The sequence below is a fragment of the Globicephala melas genome, chromosome 18 (genome assembly GCF_963455315.2).
Source record: "Globicephala melas chromosome 18, mGloMel1.2, whole genome shotgun sequence".
Classification (NCBI taxonomy): domain Eukaryota; kingdom Metazoa; phylum Chordata; class Mammalia; order Artiodactyla; family Delphinidae; genus Globicephala; species Globicephala melas.
Genome location: NC_083331.1, coordinates 1,186,784 through 1,210,149, shown reverse-complemented (window position 1 = coordinate 1,210,149; position 23,366 = coordinate 1,186,784). Strand labels below are relative to the sequence as shown.

The 23,366-nt window shown below is 43.2% G+C and overlaps 1 long non-coding RNA gene across 1 annotated transcript; it reads left to right on the top strand.

The window, feature by feature from the left end:
* Positions 1-87: 87 nt before the first annotated feature.
* Positions 88-15,229, top strand: LOC132593846 (uncharacterized). Its single transcript, XR_009559777.1, has 4 exons — positions 88-204; positions 774-1,001; positions 13,649-13,895; positions 14,140-15,229. It is a non-coding gene; the product is annotated as an uncharacterized lncRNA (long non-coding RNA).
* The last annotated feature ends 8,137 nt before the right edge of the window (positions 15,230-23,366 follow it).

Sequence of the window (23,366 nt, the reverse complement as noted above, 5' to 3'; positions counted from 1 at the left end):
GGAGACGCTCGAGAATTTATAGACGACCGGCGTGGAGGGCGGGGCGTCTCCCGGCGCAGGCGCACTAGGCGGTGCGGTGCGGGGGCACGGCGGGCGCGCCTGCGCGCTGCGTCCTGGGAAAGGGCGGGCGCCGGCGTAGCGGGCTAGACGCTGAGGGACGGGCGCGCGCGGAGGGGCTGCTTGAGGGAGGCGGACGCCGGGAAGGTAAGGGTGAGCGCGCTCTGGGAATAACCGTGAGCCGCCTTCGCGGCCAAGGGGTGGGATGCGTGGTACTACAGGCGCTAACGGGAGAAGGCTGGCAAATCTGACTAAAGTGAAAAAAAAAAAAGAAAAAGGCTTCTCAGAGAAACAAGCCGCAGGCCCGGAGGAGACTCCTGAGAGGCGTGTGGTGTCTGGAAAGCTAGTGTCCGGGAGGCCCAAGGACTCCTGGAGAAAAGCACAGACATCCCGGTGGGAAGTGGGCAGAAGAGTTGGGCAAGTGCTTTAAAACGGAGGAATCCAGGTGTCCGGTCAACACAGAAGGCGTTCGGGCGCAGTGCTAACCCGGGGACGCGTTAAAACCACAGGGACTGGCTTAGGCTGGTTGGATTTTAGACACACTGCACCCGCTGGCTTGGCGGAAATGAGACGCTCTGACCTGCGCCGTGGGTGGACCGCGGGGATCCTCTGACGCTGGCGGCGGCGTAGGCCGTGCGCCCACTCTGGGCGGTTGAGGGTCGTGAAGGTGCGTGTACTTGCGATCTAACAATTCCGCTCTGTGGTATTTACTCTAGAGAAAACCTGGCTCAAGGACACCCGGAGACGCTACAGGAATATTCCTGGCGGCGTCGTTAATAAGGACGAAGTCTGGAACCCCCCCCCCCAAGTGTCTAAGGCGACGATACTTCAGTGAATTGTGGTAGACCGTGCAGCAGCACAACTACCCAGCAGCAGTGGGTGGCATACGGCAACCAGGACGAACGGACTGTTGCGGTGGCCAAGACGTTCGTTCGTTTTTCCCGGTAAGCTGTCTCTAGCAGTACCTAGTTGTCTTTCACTTCATTGGAAAGTTTTGTTAGATTGTATGTGACAGCTATCATATCAGCGTGCATTTAAAAAAAGACTTATAAAACTTGGTGAATTTTTGTGTAGCCATCTTACTGTTGAAGATGGAAGGAAAAAAAGCAATATTTTCGGCATGTCATGCTTTATTATTTCAAGAAAGGTAAAAATGCAGCTGAAACGCACAAAAAGATTTGTGCAGCGTGTGGAGACGGTGCTGTGACGGATCGAACGTGTCAAAAATGGTTTGTAAAATTCCTCGCTCGGGTTAGACCAGGGTTAGACCAGTTGATTGATAGCAATCAAATCGAGACATTAATGGAGGACAATCAACGTTATACCACGTGGGAGATAGACAGCATACTCAAAGTATCCAGATCAAGCGCTGAAAATCCTTTGCACCAGCTGGGTTTTGCGAATCGCTTTGATGTTTGGGTTCCACATAAGTTAAGCGAAAGACATTATTGACCATATTTCCGCGTGCGATTCTCTACTTAAAGATAAGGAAAACGTTCCGTTTTTAAAACAAATTGTGACGGGCGATGAAAAGCAGATGATGTACAATAATGTGGAACGGAAGAGATTGTGGGGCAATCGAAATGAACCACCTCCAACCACACCAACATCACTGGAGTTCATCCAAAGAAGGTGATGTTGTGTATATGGTGGGATTGGAAGGGAGTCCTCTATTATGAGCTCCTTACAGAAAAACCAAACAATTTCAACAACTATTGCTCCCAATTAGACCAACTGAAAGGAGCACTCGGAAGAAAAGTGCCTGGAATTAGTCAACAGAAAATGCATACTCTTCCATCAGCATAATGCAAGGCTGCATGTATCTTTGATGACCAGGCAAAAACTGTTACAGCTTGGCTGGGAAGTTCTGATTCATCCGCTGTTTTCACCAGACATTGATTGCACCTTCGGATTTCCATTTATTTTGGTCTTTACAAAATTCTCTTAATGGAAAAAATTTCAATTCCCTGGAAGACTGTGAAAGGCAGCCAGAAAAGTTCTTTGCTCAAAAAGATAAAAAGTTTTGGGAAGATGGAATTATGAAGTTGCCTGAAAAATGGCAGAAGGTAGTGGAACAAAAGGGTGAATAGGTTGTTCAATAAAGTTCTTGGTGAAAATGAAAAATGTGTCTTTTATTTTTGCTTAAAAACGAAGGAACTTTTTGGCCAACCAGTAGCTACACGAAACAGCATGAAATTCGCAAACATAGTTCTGGGTATACGAAGCCAAAGACAAAGGAATATTTACTGTGGGAATCCATTTTAACATCCAGAAGTAGGCAGTACTAAACTATGTTGTTCAGGGTGCATTTCCAGGTGATGTAATTATAAAGAGAAAAGCAAGGAAGTAATTACTACAAAAGTCAGAATGGTAGTTACCTCCGAGCAAAGGAGGGGACTGTGATCAGGGAGGGTCAGAGGAGGTGCTTCTGGAGTGTTGAGAACATTCTATTTTTTGACCTAGGTGGTGGTTACTCAGTTGTTTGATTTAAAAGTATTCTTTATAAACAGTGCTTTCGTGTTGTGCATACTCTTCTCCATGAATGTTATTTCTTGCTATTTTTTAAAAATAGCACCTTAAAGAAAAAACGAATGCCTATGAATCAGTAAGGAAAAGACAATCCAATAGAAAAGTGGGAAAAGACATGATAGGCATTTCATAGGAGAGAAAACACAGATTACATGGAAACATGGAAAAGATGCCCAACCTCATGAATAATCATAATGCACATTTAAACCACAATGAGATAACATTTCACTCTACTAGACTGGCGGGAATGTAAAAGTCTGATGACCAAGTGCTGGCAAGGATTTGGAGGAAAGGGAATTATTATGGGCTAGTCTCATCCACTTTGGAAAAACCAGCATTACCTAGAAAGACTAGATATGTGCACCCCTTAAGACTCATCTATTGCACTCCTACTAGTATACTCTAGGGGAACTGTTACACATGAGCACCAGGCACCATGCTGAATAATGTTCTAACATCTTTATTCATAATAACTAGAAACAATCTGAATGTCTGTGAAGACTATTTATAAAGTGGAGTACCATAAAGACTTGAAAGTGAACGAATGAATCAACATGCTTTTTGAAAAGGTAGTATAAAAAAAGCAAGTCACAGAAAACACAATAAGATTCAATTTATGAAAAGTTCAAAAATAGGAATGCACCCCCCAAAAAAAAAATACTATATAGGGAAGCAAACACAAGTGTTAAAACTATAACGAGAAGCAAGGGGATGAAAACACTAAATTCAGGACAGTGTTACCTCTGAGAGTAAGCCTCATGCAATTTTGAAGGGCATCCAGGGAGTTTCTAAGGCACTAGTAATGTACTCTTTCTCACTAAAAGCGGCGTGGTTTTTCATTCTTTACATTGTAGCTATACATTTTAGATTGTCTTTTATGCATGTGATTTACATCACTGTAAAAAAAAAATTTTTTTAAGTTGGTTAGGGATGGGACCTTGCATGCATTCAACTTTTTAAAGCATGATACTTAAATTTCCTCCCCAGTTCTGATTCCAATATTAAATCTTTTTCAAAACCACCGTAGTATAAAAATACAGACACATGAGGGCACTCTAGTCAATCAGTTAAAGGGAAAACATTGAAACTGAAAATGAAGAACCTCACAACCTTTTATTGGTGATATTGGGGAGGTTTAGTTTCTTACATATAAGCTCTCATTTTGAACCTTTCCAAATAATAATCTCTCATCAAAACAGAATTTCCCAATACCTTGAGTCAGTGGAACTATAGTTTTATCATAGAACAGTTAAGGTAGTTTTTCAGGCATCCCTTAATCCACCTCACTTGGCCTTCTAGGTCCAGCTCTGAACACACGTTTTAATATATAAGTATGCATCCGTTCTCTTTTTCTTTAGAATTTACTCAAATGAGTATTACACTTCCAGGTATATACTGAAAAGAATTGAAAGCAGGGACTGAAACAGCTATTTGAACAATGTTCATAGCAGCATTGTTCACAATAGTCAAAAAGTGGAAATAACTAAGTGTCAACAGATGAATGGTTATGAATACTATGGAATATTATGCAGCCTCAAAAAGGAATGAAGTGGACTTCCCTGGTGGCACAGTGGTTAACAATCCGCCTGCCAATGCAGGGGACACGGGTTCGATCCCTGGTCCGGGAAGATCCCACATGCCTCAGAGTAACTAAGTCCATGTGCCACAACTACTGAGCCCACACACCACAACTACTGAAGCCCGTGTGCCTAGAGCCTGTGCTTTGCAACAAGAGAAGCCACTGCAAGTGAGAATCCCGCACACCAAAATGAAGAGTAGCCCTCGTTCTCCGCAACTAGAGAAAGCCTGCGTGCGGCAACGAAGACCCAACACAGCAAAAAATAAATAAATTTTTTTAAAAAAGGAAGTAAATACTGGTACTTGCCACCATAGTGATGAACCTTGAAAACATTATGCCAAGTGAAATAATCCAGACACAGAGGAGCAAGTATTGTATGATTCCACTTATATGAGGCACCTATAATTGACAACTTCATAGGTACAAAAAGTAGAATAGAGGTTACCTGGGCCTGGCAGGAGATGGGACTGAGGAGTTATTATTTAGTGGGTACAGAGTTTCTGTTTGGGACAATGAAAATTTCTGGAAAAGGACAGTGGTGATGGTTGCCCAACATTATGAATATACTTACTGTTACTGAATTGTACACCTAAAAATAGTTAAAATCATACATTTTATGTTATATATATTTTACCACAAAACTTTTTTAAAGAGTGAACATTTGAGGTATGTGAAAATAGGTCATCAAGCTTTCTTCACTTTTCCTTTTCTCCCTCTTTCTTTTACATATTCCGGCATTTCAAATTGAGAGAAAGGTAAATTATCCTAATTAAAATCAGAAATATGTAATGTGAAGTTTTACAGAATACTCCTTAGTCAGTGACTATAGCTCCATGGCTATTTCTGATGCTGAGGTTAAGGACAGCTTCTGGTGGCAGGAAAATAGGCATTCATGAATATGTACAAAACATGTTTCTGGAAAAGATTTAATAGAATATATTTTTTATAGAATTTTCTGACTCTTGATAAAAGTTGTGGATTGTAAATTTGAACCTCTCTGGGGGCGTTATTAAACTTTTCAAATTTTTCCTTCATGTACATCTGTGGGAGACCAGGTGTATGGCATTTATAAGCACAATATTTATTTATGGGTTTCTATTTCAGAAAAAGGTGTATGTAAACACTCTCAGTAAAGCATCCGCTTGTTACCAAGAGTAGAAAAAAAATATGCATTTCCATAACCATTCCTAGAAGAATTAAGCCTAGAGGCAGTATAATTATTACTTAGAAGATAAGTTGTTTCATATTCCCCTAAAAAGTGTATTTTTTACAAATGAGCATACGTGCCTGCTTGGCATTAGCACTACAAGCAGTGCTGCCATGAACCAGTCCTGATGTCCCTAAGTGGTCTTGCTGTGTCATCTCTAGTCATTCTTCGCATTACAGCTTGGGGCGGTTGGTAGCGTTTTTTAAAGGCTACTCCCACTACAACACACTCTGAGGTATGGGATTTGGGAGTCCATTTTTTAAGCCCTTCCCTGGTTCTCAGAACCATCTCATTTACAGTACATTTTAAGCCAATGGAACAGAATGACGGGTCACATTTGCTTTTCAGAGAGTTGAAATATCTCTCACTTTTTTAAGTGACCCCCTGTTTTAAGCATTTAAATGATTATATTGAAAATTATTTTTTATATAAATTTTATTTTATTTATTTCTGGCTGTGTTGGGTCTTCATTGCTGCACGCGGGTTTTCTCTAGTTGCGGCGAGCAGGGGCTACTCTTCATTGTGGTACATGGACCCCTCATTGCGGTGGCTCTTCTTGTTGAGGAGCACGGGCTCTAGGTGCGTGGGCTTCAGTAGTTGTGGCAGGCAGGCCCAGTAGTTGTGGCTCGCAGGCTCTAGAGCACAGGCTCAGTGGTTGTGGCGCATGGGCTTAGTTGCTCCGCGGCATGTGGGATCTTCCAGGACCAGGGCTCGAACCCTTGTTCCTGGCATTAGCAGGCGGATTATTAACAACTGCGCCACCAGGGAAGCCCCCTGAAAGTGATTTTTAAACAGATATGCTATTCTTCAAGAGTCTGCGGAGTGTCAACAGTGTATTTGCCAGAAGCAAGTTGTGGAAGGCAACTAAAAAGCTTAAGTAATGCTTAAAAAGCTTAGGCTCTGAAGTTAGATAGATCTTAAGTTTAAACTTCAGCTCAGTCAGTTGCTAGTTGGTTAATCTTGAATCACTTAACTGCTCCAACACAGATTCCTGATCCATATTAGGATAACAGAATACCAAATAACCTGTTATGAGGAATAAATGCATCTAAAATAGTTGGCATAGTGTCTGCTATATATATTAAGCACTCAACAAATGTGAGCCATTGTAATCACCATCATCATCTTGTAGATTCTGTTTCGTTTTGCAATGAGGCAAGGGGGACAGAATAAGAGGCTAATTTCCCGTCAACTCCCTCTATTGCCCAAGGGTAAATGATTTCATGAAAACTTCATGAAAAAAATAGCATTGCTGCCATAATTACTTAATTATACATTTCTGCCAATTCACTACCCTGCACATTCAAATAAAGATGTACTAATCTTGGGATTAAGGTGGTCCAGTGGTTAAGACTTCATGCTTCCACTGCACAGGGCGTGTGATCAATCCCTGGTTGGGATCTTCATGCCTGGGAAGTGGCACAGCCAAGAAAAATAAAATAAAATTTTGAAAATATTTTTATTTTTTATTTTCATGTGGGAAATGGTGGTTTTTTTAAATATTTATTTATTCTTTTATTTATTTGGCTATGCTGGGTCTTAGTTGAGGCATGCAGGATCTTTTAATTGTGGTATGCAGGATCTAGTTCCCTGACCAGGGATCAAACCTGGGCCTCCTGCATTGGGAGCATGGAGTCTTAACCACTGGGCCACCAGGGAAGTCCCCAAAAAATATTAAAAAAAAAAAAAAAAGTTACACATGAAGAAAGATCTCCAGTAATTTATTTGTTAGTTCTTTGGGATTAGGAAATGTATGTGAATAGATTCCTTTGTGGTATTGATGTCCACCATGGCCTGAATATTAAGATTCTGCTTTATATATATGAGACAGTAAAATATGTGTTGAATGCTTGAAGACATTTTAAAGTGCTTAGATAAGTATCCCAGTATCATAGTCTCACCTTTTAGATTTATATGGCAGTAATAATAATAGTATTTAATCATCACTGTATCAGTTATCTTTTTATTGCTGTGTAACAACCACCTGAAAATCTAGAAGCTAAAGTAACAACCATTTTATTTGGGCTGGTCTCAGCTAGGCAGCTCCGGTCTCGCCTGGTTTCCCTCATGTAATTGTGGTTATCTGAGAGCTCAGCTTGGAGGAAGGGGGTTAGGTGGTCTAAGGTACTTCACCTCCCTATCTAGCTGATGGCTATGGCTGTTGTCTGGGCCATGTGTCTTTCACTTCGTGGTCTCAGGGTTCCAGTAGAGTCAGACCAGAAGCTGCAAGGCATAGTAAGCACTTGGCTCATTAGCTACACAACTTCATTTTTGCCACATTCGGTTGGCCAAAGCAAGTCGCAAAGCCATGCCAAGAATCAAGGAAGTGGAGAAGTAGACTTTACTTCCTGGTCAGTTATAGCTAAGACACACTACAAAAGGGCATGCACGTAGGATGGAGGAATTTATGGCCATTTTTAACAATCTACATGCTAGGCACTTTACACGTTTGCATGCATTATCTCATTTATTTTTCACAACCATCCTATGAGATGTGTATATTATTGAACCTATTTTACAGATGAGAAAACTGAAACACAGGGATGTTATGTAAGTTAACATTTCTATTTGGAAAATGTTTATTAAGGGTTCTTAATGGGGCTTACCTGGTGGTGCAGTGTTTAAGAATCCGCCTGCCAATGTAGGGGACATCATTTCGAGCCCTGGTCCAGGAAGATCCCACATGCCACGGAGCAACTAAGCCCGTGCGCCACAACTGCTAAAGCCCGTGTGCCACAACTGCTGAAGCCTGTGTGCCACAACTACTGAAGCCTGCACGCCTAGAGCCCGTGCTCCGCAACCAGAGAAGCCACCACAATGAGAAGCCCGCGCACCGAAACGAAGAGTAGCTCCCGCTCACTGCAACTAGAGAAAGCCTGCGCACAGCAACCAAGACCCAGCGCAGCCAATAATTAATAAATAAATAAATTTATTTTTTAAAAAAAGTTCTTAATGACTAAAACTATGCTGGTAATAGAATGTTACATTCGAAGGAAGCATAAAATATTATAAATAAAGTAATTCAATTATGTTTTTAAAATATATGCACACAAACATTCTGGGAGGAAATATTCAAAAATATTAACAAATTCTTCTGAGTTGGAAAGTAATGGATAATTGTGATTCCATCTTTTTTTGTTTTCCACATTGTTTATGAGTATATATTTACTTTTAGAAATTAAAAGTAATGTTTAAAAAGTAAATCTCTATAAAAACTCACAAGAAGAAATAGATGATCTGAATAGACCTTTGTCTATTATAATGAATCGATAACTAATAACCTTCTAAAACAGAAAGCACCAGGCCCACATGGGTTCACTGGTGAATTCAACCAAACGCTTAAGGAAGAAAGTATACAAATTCTTTACAATCTCTTCCAGAAAATAGAAGAAGAGAGAACACTTCTTAACTCATTCTGTAAGGCCAGCATTACCCTAATACCCAAACCAGACAAAGACATTACAAGAAAGAAAAACAACAGACTAATATTTATCATAAGCATAGATGCAAAAATCCTTAACAAATAATAGCAAATCAAATCCAACAATGTGTAAAAAGTTATACATTATGACCAAGTGGGATTTATCCCAGATAGGCAAATCAGGGAGCATGATGCCTCCAGCTTTATTTTTCTTTCTCAAGATTGCTTGGCTCTTCAGGCTCTTTTGTGGTTCCATACAAATCTTAGGATTGTTCGTTCTATTTCTGTGAAAAATGCCATTGGAATTTTTATAGGGATTGCTTTTAATCTGTGGATTGCTTTGGGTAGTATGGATATTTTAACAATATTAATTCTTCTAATCCATGAGCATAGAATATTTTTCCATTTAGCTGTGTCTTCTTCAATTTCTTTTCTGAATGTCATAGTTTTCAGTACGTAGGTCTTTGACCTCCTAGGTTGAATTTATTCCTAGGTATTTTATTCTTTTTGGTGCAATTGTAAATGAGATTGTTTTCTCAATTTCCTCAATGTCTTACAGCTTTCTTTCCAGCTTAAAGAAGTCCCTTTAACATTTCTTTTAAGGCTAGTTTAATGGTGATGAACTCCTTGAGCTTTTGCTTTCTGGAAAACTCTTTATCCTTCAATTCTGAATGATAACTTTGTCAGGTGGAGTATTCTTGGTTGCAAGTTTTTTCCCCTTTCAGCTCTTTGAATGTATCATGACACTCCCTCCTGGACTGAAAAGTTTTTTTCTGCTGAAGAATCTGCTGAGAGTCTTATGGGGGTTCCCTTGTATGTAACAAGTTATTTTTCTCCTTCTATTTGCTGCTCTGTTGAGTTTCACTGCCTTGTCTTCATGTTCACTGATTGTTTCTACTGCTTCATCTTGTCTGCTGTTGAACCCTTAAGTGTATTTTTCAGTTATTATATTCTTCAGCTCTGTTACTTCTATTTGATACTTTCTTATATTTTCTATCTCTCTGTTGAAATTTTCACTGTGTTCATCTATTCTTCTCTTCATTTCAGCAAGCATCTTTATGACCATTAGTTTTAACTTTTTATCAGGTAAATTACTTATCTCCGTTTCATTCAGTTTCTTCTGAGATTTTATCTTATTTTTTCATTTGGAACATATTCCTCTGTTTCTTCATTTTGCTTGACTTTCTGTGTTGGTTTCTATACAGTAGATAAAACAACTACCTCACCCAGTCTTGAAGGAGCGGCCTCGTGCTGGAGGTGAAATTTGTCATTCAACCCTGCCCCAGCTCTTGGTTGTCTCTCAAATCTTGTGCTTGTCCAAACAGCTTATTATTTTTTTTATTCAAGTATAGTTGACTTACAATGTTGTGTAAATTAATTTCTGCTGTACCCCAAAGTGTTTCAGTTATACATATATATACATTCTTTTTCATATTCTTTTCTATTATGGTTTATCACAGGATATTGAATATAGTTCCCTGTGCTCTACAGTAGGACCTTGTTGTTTATCCATTTTATATATAATAGTTTGCATCTGCTAATCCCAAACTCCCAAACAATCCCTCCTCCCACACCCCTCCCCCTTGGCAACCACAAGTCTGTTCTCTATGTCTGTATGTCTGTTTCTGTTTCGTAGATAAGTTCGTATGTGTCATACCACATAAAAGTGATATCATGTCATACCACATAAAAGTGATATCATATGGTATTTGTCTTTCTCTTTCTGACCTACTTCACCTAGTATGATAATCCCTAGGTCTATCCATATTGCTGCAAATAGCGTTATTTCATTCTTTTTTTATGGCTGAGTAATATTCCATTGTATGTATGTACCACATCTTCTTTATCCATTCATCTGTCAATGGACATGTAGGTTGTTTCCGTGTCTTGCCTATTGTAAATAGTGCTGCTATGAACCTTGGGGTGCATGTATCTTTTTGAATTATAGTTTTGTCCAGATATTTGTCCAGAAGTGAGATTGTTGGATCATATGGCAACTCTATTTTTAGCTTTTTGAGGTACCTCCATACTGTTCTCCATACTATTTTCCACAGTGCCTACACCAATATACATTCCCACCAACAATGCAGGAGTGTTCCCTTTTCTCCACAGCCTCTCCAGCATTTGTTATTTGTAGATTTTTTTTACTTATTTATTTATTTTTATTTTTGGCTACATTGTGTCTTCATTGCTATGTGCAGGCTTTCTCTAGTTGCAGCAAGAGGAGACTGCTCTTTGTTGCGGTGCACGGGCTTCTCATGGTGGCTTCTCTTGTTGCAGAGCATGGACTCTAGGCGCACAGGCTTCAGTAGTTGTGGCACATAGGCTTAGTAGTTGTGGCTCACAGGCTCAGTAGTTGTGGCACACAGGCTTAGTTGCTCCGCAGCATGTGGGATCTTCCCAGACCAGGGCTTGAACCCGTGTCCCCTGCGTTGGCAGGCAGATTCTTAACCACTGTGCCACCAGGGAAGCCCCTGTAGATTTTTTAATGATGGCCATTCTGACCAGTGTGAGGTGGCAACTCATTGTAGTTTTGATTTACATTTCTCTAATAATTAGCAATGTTGGGTACCTTTTCATGTGCCTGTTGGCCATTTGTATGTCTTCTTTGGAGAAATGTCTATTTAGGTCTTCTGCCCATTGTTTTTTTTGTTTTGTTTTGTTTTTTAAATGCCTGCCTAGAAAATGCACAGGCAAGAACTAAGTAGATGAAATTTTTTGTGTGGTTTTTTTTTTTTAATAAAGGAGGGTTTTCTTTTCTTTTTTTATATTTATTTATTTATTTATTTATTTTTGGCTGCATTGGGTCTTTGTTGCTGCACACAAGCTTTCTCTAGTTGTGGCAAGCGGGGCTACTCTTTGTTGCAGTGCACGGGCTTCTCATTGTGGTGGCTTCTCTTGTTGTGGAGCACGGGCTCTAGGCGCACAGGCTTCAGTAGTTGCAGCACATGGGCTCAGTAGTTGTGGCTCATGGGCTTGGTTGCTCCACAGCATGTGGGATCTTCCCAGACCAGGGCTCGAACCCGTGTCCCCTGCATTGGCAGGAGGTTTCTCAACCACTGCGCAACCAGAGAAGCCCTTCTGTCCATTTTTTGATTGGGTTGTTTGTTGTTGTTGTGTTGTTGTTGAATTGTATGAGCTGTTTGTGTATCTTGGAAATTAATACTTTGTCAGTCGCATCATTTGCAAATATTTTCTCCCAGTCTGTAGGTTGTCTTTTCATTTTGTTTATGGTTTCCTTTGCTGTACAAAAGCTTGTAAGTTTGATTAGGTCCCATTTGTTTATTTTTGCTTTTATTCCTATTGGGTCGGCAGACTGACCTAAGAAAACATTGGTACAACTTATATAAGAGAATGTTTTGCCTATGTTTTCTTCTAGGAGTTTTACGGTGTCATGTCTTATATTTAAGTCTTTAAGCTATGTTGAGTTTATTTTTGTATAGGGCGTGAGGGTGTGTTCTCAGTTCATTGATTTACATGCAGCTCAAACAGCCTATGATATTTTTACTTGCTCCCAGTAAAAGGCGTGTGCCAAGACCTGCCATGTCCCAAAGGGGAGGGTCTCAGCACCTGGATTCAGGCTGACTGGAAGCCAGACCCTCAGGCAGCAGCTTTTAAAAGAATGCAATGTATACAGCCCTGTGGGACTGCAAGTGTAAGCCCCACTGGCCACCAGAGCCAGGCTATCTGGAGGTGTCCCCTTGGGCAGCAGCTGCAAAAACTGGGACTCCAGACGAGCGTATAAGCTCTTCTCTGAGATACCAGTGAGCTAGAGAAAGGTAGAGGGAGCATGCCCAAATGATCCACAGCCCACGTTCATTTTGTTTTGTTTTAATAGTGGTCACCCACTATTAAAGTGGTATCTTATTATGGCTTAGATTTTCATTTACCTAGTGATTAGTGATGTTGAGCATCTTTTCATATGCCTCTTGGCCAGGTATCTGGGTTTTAAACTGTTATAGAGTGCTGAATTGTAGCTGTTTTCAGCCAATCCTCGTGTCTTTTGTAAGACTACATAACAAAAACAGCTCACAAACAATCTAGAGACCAGTGAGCTTTTTAAGGTGCCTCAGAAGTTCAGCCCATGTCACTTCAGTTGGGTTCTAACACTGCTGAGTTGGAGACCTTCAATATGGCCCAAAGCATGTAGCAGTTCTAGTTCAATCACTGTTTAAGTAAGTGGATGAATACTCAGAAGGATATAAAAGCCTCTTAAAAGAGAAGGAATGTCTTATTACATACAGAAAACTCTAGGCCTACGTGGTTCCACTGCTGTATTCTTCCATCCATTTAACGAAGAAATAAGACCAACTCTACACAAATGTTTCCAGAAAGTAGAACACTTCTCAACTCTTATTATGAGGCTGGCATTGCTCTGATCCCAAAGCCAGACAAACGCTCTCTGCAGAGGGCCCTCAGACCTCCTTCCTAAAGCACACTGACTGGTACCAGTGGGAGCTGACTGGTGAAGCTGGGCCTGGAGCTCAGTGCTGGAAAGGGGGTGGGGAGGTGGTACAGGCTGGGGTGCTGTGGGAGTTCAGTCAGGACGAGCACCCTGAAAGGAACTTCACAGAAGCGCAAGTTCTCCGGGTCCTGTGTGTGATGCAGCAGGAGGGGCCTCCTTCAGAAGCAGCTCGCTCATGCTGTGCAGTGTCTTTTTCCTTCTTTAAAGTTTATTTTTGTGTCCCGTTGAGTGAAATGCACCTTCCCACTGTACAGAACAGAAGGAATAGTTACTCTGCTTTTTCATCAAATGAGAATTTTTCTGGCAGTTTTGCAGTGATTGACGTGGCTTAGCCATTTTCACACAATTCCTCCCCATTCTTTTTACGCCTGTTTTGTCCTGAGTCCTTAGGTTTCTGTGGTCCCCAAGGTCCATGCACTTGGCCTGCTCCCCTGGCTGTGGAAGAAGAGGGGGCTCCTGCTGTCTCCCCCAGCTCCGTCTGCTGTGCTGCCTGCCAGGTGGAGTGAAGGCCACATGGGACCATCAAAGCCCTTTCCATCATCTTAGATCCTGACCTTCCCATGAAACCTGCCCAGGAGGAGGGGGTGACACCAAGAAGGAGGAGAAAAGCTGGTGGAGTAAATGCTAAGACCTGCAGGTGAGCTTCAAGGAGAGATGTGGGCTGGGACACGGCGAGGACAAGCCCGGAGGTGTGGGCGCCAGGTGCTTGGCCCTCCCTGCTCTTAGCAACTGGCGGTTAAGCAACCACAGGGCTGGGATTTCTGGCAAAGTTTTCTCCATTTTACTCATCTGTGAGGGCTCAGCACTTCTCATGAATTAGTGCATGGAAGGCTCACAAAAACCTTGCGAAGTTATACGACTCTTCTTCCTTTTTCTTTCAGGTGTGGAGACCCTGAGTCCCGGCTGGGAGCCCAAGGATGCAGGCAGGGTCCCAGCGAGGGGGGCTCAAGACGCCTTCCCTTGGCATCCTTGTCATCGCAGCTCAGGAAATGTCCAAGAGCACACAAGGCAGGTCCAAACCCGGACCTAATGCAGGACTCACCCCGCGGGGCACCCACAGGCCCTCAGCGAGGAGCGTGTGCCCCACGGAAGGCTGTACCATGCTTGCCAGGACTGGAGAGGCTGCCTGGAAACACTTTTTTTCCTGCCTTTAGAAATTTGCTTGCACTTTCTAGAAAATATACATTATATATATATATTTTTTATGTGTAAAAATATAAATACACACACATATTCAGATGTCTCCCTTGAAACTGTGATGCCCGCACGTTAGCATTCTCATCTTAAACAGAGAACACTTGGCTTGGGGGTAGAGCTACCTGTATGCTAAATCAGCAGCTGTGGCTTGTCTCGCCCCTTAGGTTTCAGATCTGCCTGGCCCTGTGAGGCACGAGGTTCCCCTGGGCTTTGATGTCAGAAGAACTTGAGGTGCCCTGTCCCTCCCTCGGGTCCCCACACCCTGGAGCCTCAGCTCCTCCATCTCTGCTTACCTGGCACGAGATGCAAAGTGCCCGGGGCAGCTTGGCGCCAATGGACGGAAACTCCTTTAAGCAGCTTCCAGCCTTGGAGGACCCGACAGATCCAACTTTTTCAGTTTTACACTCAATGTGCAAGTATATTGAACATGAATCGTCTTCATTTATCACCCAAGTGAGAAAACATGGGTCTTTTAAAAACCTACCAAATGTAAACTTTTCCTAAGACCTCATCTATACAAAGAAGTAACTACTAGTTGGACTGATCTTTCAAGACCTTTCTCTATGATTACTTATTTCCTGAAATGTTTTATTTTTTATTAAAATAACATGTATTGCACAAAATTCAGAAGAAAATATCAAAGTGGAAGAAGAAATTTTTTAAATTATCCATAACCCTGTGAGGTAGAGTGATAACAACTATGAATATTTTGGTGTTTTTCATTCATTTTGTGTGGATACACATGTATATAAATAAATACGTGCCAATGTGGAATGACATGGTGACATTTATTTGATAATCTTTTTCTAAACATTTCATCAATATATACTACAGAAAAATGCACAACCTCCTTTTATATGCAATACATGACAATCATCTTAACCTAGCATTAAATCCTCTTGTATAGCAGAGTGTAGATTTCCTCTGTGAACCTGCTGCCTCTCCGGGATTCCGGAATTGCCTGAGGTCAAACAACCTTCTGATATGAGTTTCAGTTCTTCAGTAAGATGTTTTCTTTCTTTTTTTTTTTTTTTTTTGGCCTTGCCACGCGACTTGCAGGATCTTGATTCCCCGACCAGGGATTGAACCTGCGCCCTCAGCACCTCAGCAGTGAAAGCACGGAGTCCTAACCACTGGACTGCCAGGGAATTCTCCAGTAGGACTCTTATTTCAAGGTCCTGCACACTCTCCCAGGTCATCTATGGAAACTCATGGGCCTTAGGACCACCTGTATCAGGACCCTGGGGCTCTTGATTAAAATGCAGATTCTTGAGTTCCCACCTCAGCCTTGCTGAATAAGAATGTCTGGGTTTGGGGCCCAGGAATCTTCATTTTAAATACGCCCATCTAGAAATTCTTATGAGCATTAAAGTCTGAGTGACCCTGGCCTTTGCCCACATTAATGTGAGCATTCCTTCTTGGGGTGTTGTTTTCCAGAATGGTTGAGGAGGTATAGCCCTCGCATTCTTCATGAAAGGGGCTTTGTGTTCCTCAGTGACGCCTAGATTGTAGGGTCTCTGCTTAACAGGAGGTTGTGTGGAGATGAGATGCCTTGGTGGCGGGGGAGACGAGCCGGCTGCATTACCTACTCAACCACTTTCACCCCTCGGAGCCTGGATTTTCTCGCTGCAAAACGGTGGTGAAGATAATTATCTCATGGGGTTGCCCCAAGGATTGCATGAGATAATGTTTGGGAAAGTCTCTGCAAACCAAAATCTGCTCTACAATATTATTCTTGTTATCCACAGCTCAACACTTTTCCCTCTCACCCATGGGGGGTCCTGGTTAACCGTTGCTCCTACACATGTGATGCCCTTATACAGTAGCCACTAGCCACATGTGACTTGAACATTTAAAATGTGGATAGTCTGGGGGATTCCCTGGCACTCCAGTGGTTAGGACTCCGTGCTTCCACTGCAGGGAGCCTGGGTTCGATACCTGGTCGGGGAACTAAGATCCCACATGCCGTGCAGTGTGGCCAAAAGAAAAAAAAAGTGACTAGTCTGAATATTGTTAGGGTTTTTTTTTATATTTATTGAAATAGAGTTGATTTACAAAGTTGCATTAGTTTCAGGTATACAGCAAAGTGATTCAGTTATATCTATATATTTATATATATATATAGATAGATATGTTCTTTTTTAGATTATTTTCCATTATAGGTTATTACAAGATATTGAATATCGTTCCCTGTATTATATAGTAGATCCTTGTTGGTTATCTGTTTTATATATAGTAGTGTGTATCTGTTAATCCCAAACTCATAATTTATCCCTCCCCCCCTTTCCCCTTTGGTAACCATAAGTTTGTTTTCTATGTCTATGAGTCTGTTTATGTTTCATAAATAAGTTCATTTGTATCATTTTTTTAGATTCCGCATATAAGTGATATCGTATGATACTTGTCTTTCTCTGTCTGACTTCACATAGTATGATAATCTTTAGGTTCATCTGTTGCTGCAAATGGCATTATTTCATTCTTTTTTATGGCTGAGTAGTATTCCATTATATATATGTACCACATCTTCTTTATCCATTCATCTGTCAATGGACATTTAGGTTGCTTCCATGTCTTGGCTATTGGACATAGTGCTGCTATGAACATTGGGCTACATGTATCTTTTTTTTTTAATTTATTTTTGGCTATGTTGGGTCTTCGCTGCTGCCCACGGGCTTTCTCTAGTTGCAGCGAGCGGGGGCCACTCCTTGTTGCAGTGCGCAGGTGTCTCACTGTGATGGCCTCTCTTGTTGCGGAGCACGGGCTCCAGGCGAGCGGGCTTCAGTAGTTGTGGTGCACGGGCTTCAGTAGCTGTGGCTCGTGGGCTCTAGAGCGCAGGCTCAGTAGTTGTGGCACACGGGCTTAGTTGCTCATGGCATGTGGGATCTTCCGGGACCAGGGCTCAAACCCGTGTCCCCTCCATTGGCAGGCGGATTCTTAACCTCTGCGCCACCAGGAAAGCCCTGTCTTTTCGAATTATAGTTTTCTCCAGATATATGCCCAGGATTAGGATTGCTGGATCATATGGAAGTTCTATTTTTAGTTTTTTAAGGAACCTTCATACTGTTCTCCATAGTGGCTGCACCAGCTTACATCTGCACCAACAGTGTAGAAGGGTCCCCTTTTCACCACACCCTCTCCAGCATCTGTTATTTGTAGATTTTTTGATGATGGCCATTCTGACTGGTGTGAGGTGATACCTCATTGTGGTTTTGATTTGCATTTCTCTAGTAATTAGCAGTGTTGAGCATTTTTTCGCGTGCCTGTTGGCCATCTGTATGCCTTCTTTGGAGAAATGTCTATTTAGATGTTTTGTCCATTTTTTGATTGGATTGTTTGTTTTTTGGGTTATTGAGATGTATGAGCTGTTTGTATATTTTGGCAATTAATCCCTTGTTGGCTGCATCATTCGCAAATATTTGCTCCCATTCCATATGTTGTCTTTTTGTTTGATTTATGGTTTCCTTTGGTTTGAATATTATAATAGATATACTGTAAGTTAAAATACACACCAGACTTTGAAGACTCAATGCAAAAAAAACAGAAAGTAAATATCTCAATAAATTTTTAATATTGACTACATGTTGAAATAGCATTTGGAGTTAAGAAAAATATATAATTAAAATTTATTTCACTTTTTTTCATTTTTCCTAATATGTGATTTGCACTATATTTTTGTGGGTCGTGCTTTTCTAGAGACCTTTTCAATAAAATACGTGAAGTAAAATGCACAAGTAAAAAAGAAGGATGTCAATAAGCAAGAAAACAACCAACCCAATTTAACAAATTGGGCCGAAGACCTTAACAGACATCTCAGCAAAGAAGACATACAGATGGCAAAGAAGCCTATGAAGAGATGGTCCACATCACGTCATCAGGGAAATGCAAATTAAAACAATGAGATACCACTCCACCCCTACGAGAAGGGCCAAAATTCAGAACACCGACCACACCCAGTGCCGGCGAGGATGTGGGGCAGCAGGCGCTCTGGTCGCTGGTGGCGGGAACGCAGGGTGGTGCAGCCCCTTGGGAAGACCGCTTGTGCACCCCTCCTCGAAGCTGCCGGCCCGGCCGGGCTCCCGAGTGGCAGTCAAAGCACCACAGTCAGGAACCTGCACACGACAGGCCTGACTGGCCGGAAGCTGGACTGACCAGGGGCACCTCCGTTTTCTGGTGGATCTGTCTCATCAGATAACGTAACGAAGATGTTTCAGAGTATTTGAAAATGGGTTGGAATAACCTTGAACTACTAACAGAGCATGCTCTGTACAGTGATTATAGTCGTCCCTCTGGAGTCACCAAGCTGTTGAGTTGTAAACGTAAGGGAAAGAGTTCCACGTGGGTGTGTGACAAGTCAGCATTTGTATTTTACACAATTAAATGGAAAAAATAAATTTTTAAAAAGTCTTTAAAGGAGAAGAATGTTGGCCTGAAGGAGTAATTGGCCTAAGAGTAGGGTAATGTTATAATTTCACATTCTCAGCCCTGCCGGCCACCCATGGAATCACAGAGCACTCTGTCCTAAGCGTTATCAGGAGGCCGAGGGAGGGGACAGAGACCCAGGCTTCATGAAGTCATTTTAAGGAAGTGATAGCTACAGAGTAGAAAACATGACTGAGGCCCAGGGAAGGTGAGGTGCCGGTCGCTGCTAAGGCCAGAGTCCAGTGCACAGCATTCTCTCGAGGGCGGCTGTTAGGAGACTTTTTTATTATTAATTAATTAATTAATTTTTGGCTGCGTTGGGTCTTCGTTGCCGTGTGTGGGCTCTCTCTAGTTGTGGCGAGCGGGGGCTATTCTTCGTTGCGGTACACGGGCTTCTCATTGCGGTGGCTTCTCGTTACGGAGCATGGGCTCTAGGCACGTGGGCTTCAGTAGTTGTGGCACGTGGGCTCAGTAGTTGTGGCTCGCGGGCTCTAGAGTGCAGCCTCAGTAGCTGTGGCACACAGGCTTAGTTGCTCCGCGGCATGTGGGAGCTTCCTGGACCAGGGCTCGAACCCGTGTCCCCTACATTGGCAGGCGGATTCTCAACCACTGCGCCACCAGGGAAGCCCCGTAATTCACCTTAAAATACTCCAGTGCAGCCGGTGTGATATCACGTGTGTGCCAATCAGCTTCACATCTAATTCTGAGAATGTGCTGCCAACCGCCTGCTACTAAACAGCACTAAAACACAGCTCAGCCATCACCGGCGTGAGCCACCCACAAGGCAGCTCAGTCTCCGTTCTGTGTGCTCGGGGAGACAGCTGCACAGCACCTAGGGCCTTCCAGAAAAGGCGACTCTCAGGTAGATCAGTGCACAAATGGACTTATCCACCAAACAGAAACAGAATCACAGACACAGAGAACAGACCTGTGGTCGCCAAGGGGGAGGGGGTTGGGGGAGGGACGGACTGGAAAGTTGGAGTCAGCAGATGCAAACGAGTATATAAAGGATGGATAAACAACAAAGTCCCACTGTACAGCACAGGGAATTGTATTCAATATCCTGTGATAAACCATCATGGAAAAGAATATAAAAAAGAACGTATATAGAGACTTTCCTGGAGGTCCAGTGGTTATGACACCGCGCTTCCACTGCAGGGGGCACAGGTTTGATTTCCAGTCAGGGAGCTAAGATCGTATATGCTGCACGGTGCAGCCAAAAACACAACCGAAAAAAACAAACAAAAAGAATGTATGTATGTATAACTGAGTCACTTTGCTGTACAACAGAAATTAACATTGTAAATCAAACTATACTTCAATAAAATTAAAAAAACAAAACAAAAAACAGATCAGTGGCCACCCGGGGCTCGAAGCTACTACGAAGGGGCTTAACGAACGTTTTATATCATAGGAAAAGTTCTATATCTTGACTGTGGTGCCCAGCTTAGATATTTGTCTAAACTCATAGAGGGGAGTTCCCTGGTGGCCTAGAGGCTAGGACTTGGTGCCTTCACTGCCGAGGGCCCAGGTTCAATCCCTGGTCGGGGAACTGAGATCCCACAAGCTGCACGGCCAAAAAATTAAAACAAACAAACTCATAGAACCCTATACTGAAAAGGGAGGTTTTTGCTATATGTAAATTATATTTCAGTAAACTTAAACAGACTGCACAGTCCACATTTCACTGTAAATTTTACTTCAAAAAATCCATTTTGGAATACTGGCGTCTAGTTGATGTCCTGTTGGCACGTTTAGGGGTGCTGGGCTGAGGCCTGCCACCTGCCCCGAAATGTAGCAGAAGTGAGAGGGAGGGCGGGAAGGTCAGACACAGATGTGCACAGACATGCAACGAAGTAAATGTGGCAGAACTTTCAGGTAGCAGCAGGGTCTGTGGTTCCCTAAGTGCTGTGCCAGACCGGCAGCAGAGCCTCACCCAGAAGCTTGTTAGAAATGTGTATTTTCAGCCCAGAGCCGCTGCTGAATCAGAGCTGGAGGGAGGCCCCACCCCGTGGGTTTTCACAGACCTCGGAGGTGATTCCGACGCAGGCTGCAGTCTGAGAACTGTCGATTAGAGGCTGGTGTGTTGGTGTTCGTCGTACAGTTCTTCCGAGGTTTCTGCACGTTTTGAAAATCTTCATAACGAAGTGTTGGGGCAGAGACTGTGTAGCCTGGAAGCTGGCCCCCGGCACTGACTCAGGAAGGGACACCCTCAGGGCGGGGCTGTCGCCAGCCCTCCGCCGACTCCATCAACAGCCTGGGCTTCTCTCATCAGCGTCCTGGCCGTCCAAAACGGGGTTTTGTGGGTAGAAGTGGTGTCTTGTTACTTAGCACGATAAATGCCAAAAATGGGCTCGCGTTGGTGAAATTAAAGGTATTTAAGTAGGGATCGGTCAGACTGCCAGAGCAGGCATGGGAGTGTGGAGGCCCGTGGCCTGTGCCCCTCAGGCTGGGCCTGGGGTGGGGCCTCATGGGGGCTCAGCCTTTGCAGCTCAGGAATGTTGCATCCGCGGGTGTCGGGCAGGCAGAGGACTGAGAGCGGGCACTTCTTTGAGCCTCCAGAACAGGTTGTAGGAGCCATTCTGTGCCTGTGTTCTAACCAGTATCTCGTAAATGCCTGTTTGTATCTGAATCCAGTCTGAGACTCACTTTCATTTTGACCCAGGGGTGAGATGTGGGTGGGCCTCACTCCAACCACTTCAAAATTCTGTGTCCGGGGCTCCCCTGGGGGCGCAGAGTTTGAGAACCCGCCTGCCAGTGCAGGGGACACGGGGTCGAGCCCTGGCCCGGGAAGATCCCACACGCCGCGGAGCAACCAAGCCCCTGCGCCACAACTACTGAGCCTGCGCTCTAGAGCCCGCGAGCCACAGCTACTGAAGCCCGCCCGCCACAATAAGAGAAGCCACTGCAATGAGAAGCCCGCGCACCGCAACAAAGAGCAGCGCCCGGTCGCCACAACTAGAGAAAGCCCGCTCGCAGCAACGAAGACCCAACGCAACCAAAAAAAAAAAAATTTTCTGGCAGCCGTCACCCCCCAAAGGAACAGAGGGGCTGTGTGTGACCACATGAACTCAGACCAGGTGTAGCAGCAGGGGACCGATCACTTGATAGCTGGATGGTTCAGGAAACGTCATGTGGTTGCCTGACCACAAGTTCAGCCATTTGCCGTCAGTACTTTAGGAATTCCTTCTTAATTAGTCATTGCAGGCATCTATGGCTTCTAGACTTTCTTTGATTCCTGGTTAGCCTTCACTACAGCCTTCTTTTGTTAGCAGGACTTGTCCTTTTTCTCCAAATTTTGCAAAATAGTTACTGATTACTCCAGAAAGCTCATTCCACGTGGAAGGAAATCTAATGACGTGAGATGTATCGTGATCACCCCTAACATTTCATTCCGCATTGAGCCTCTTTCCAGGCTGGCCCTTCGTGTGGGGGATACTAGTCCAGGGCTCCTCACCTGAGGGTCACAGATCCCAAAAGTCTGTGGATGGAACTCAAGAGACTTGTGAACTTGGACGGGGAAAAGTTACATCTTTATCTTCTCCAACTTCGAACTGAAACTTAGCATTTCCTTCCAATTACAAATGTGGGCAGCACGATACAGGCAGGCCAGCAGAACCTGTGCCTTTGTCTCCAGTAGAAATCAGAGATATTTTCACATCACATGACAATTTTGTAGTTATTCTTGAAAGACCATTTATGGTCATCACTGCTTCAAAACTAGGGAAGTTGTTAGATCTGCCAACCCATCTTAATGCATGAATGAAGAAACACATATATTACTATATCACCAGATTTCTAAAATATTTGATCAATATTTGTATTTCAATAAAACAGGTTTCCTTTGGAATCATATGTATTTTATTTTATGCCTTAGAAAATATTCTGAGAAGGAGTCCACTGGCTTCCCCAGACTGTTAAAGAAGTTCCTGGCTCTAAAAAGATGAAAAAAATCCTGCTTAGCCAGATTGAGAGATGTTATTTATTTCTGAAATTTATTTCTGAAACATGTGAGGGTTGGAAACCCACCCCCACCATGGCTCTCAGGGCACTGCCAGCCCGACTTCAACAATTGCTCGGAATTCAAAGGAGCTGAAGGGAGGGGAGGTGGCCAAGGGCAGGGCAGTGGAAACAACACTTGCTTAGGGACCAGCCCTCCCATCTGGGCCTGGGGATTTGCTGGTATTTCATCATCACGGTGACAGCCTTTGCTCTTAAAGATAATAATCTTCAGATTCCTCAGTTTTGGTGTGAGCCTCAGTATTTCCAGTGGCTCCAAAACAAAAGTAGATTTACTGCAAATGTACTGCATAGTTTTCAGTGAAGCTCAACCTTGGCCCGTTGTACAGAAACGCATGAAACGACCCCTGCTTTGCTGGCTATAAAACCCAACTGGAAGCTGTTCCAAGCTCAGGAGGAAGAGGGTTGTTTAATAAGGAGGAACAGGAGGGGAGAGCCCTGTCAACTCTCTTAGAGACGCTGAGAAGACAGG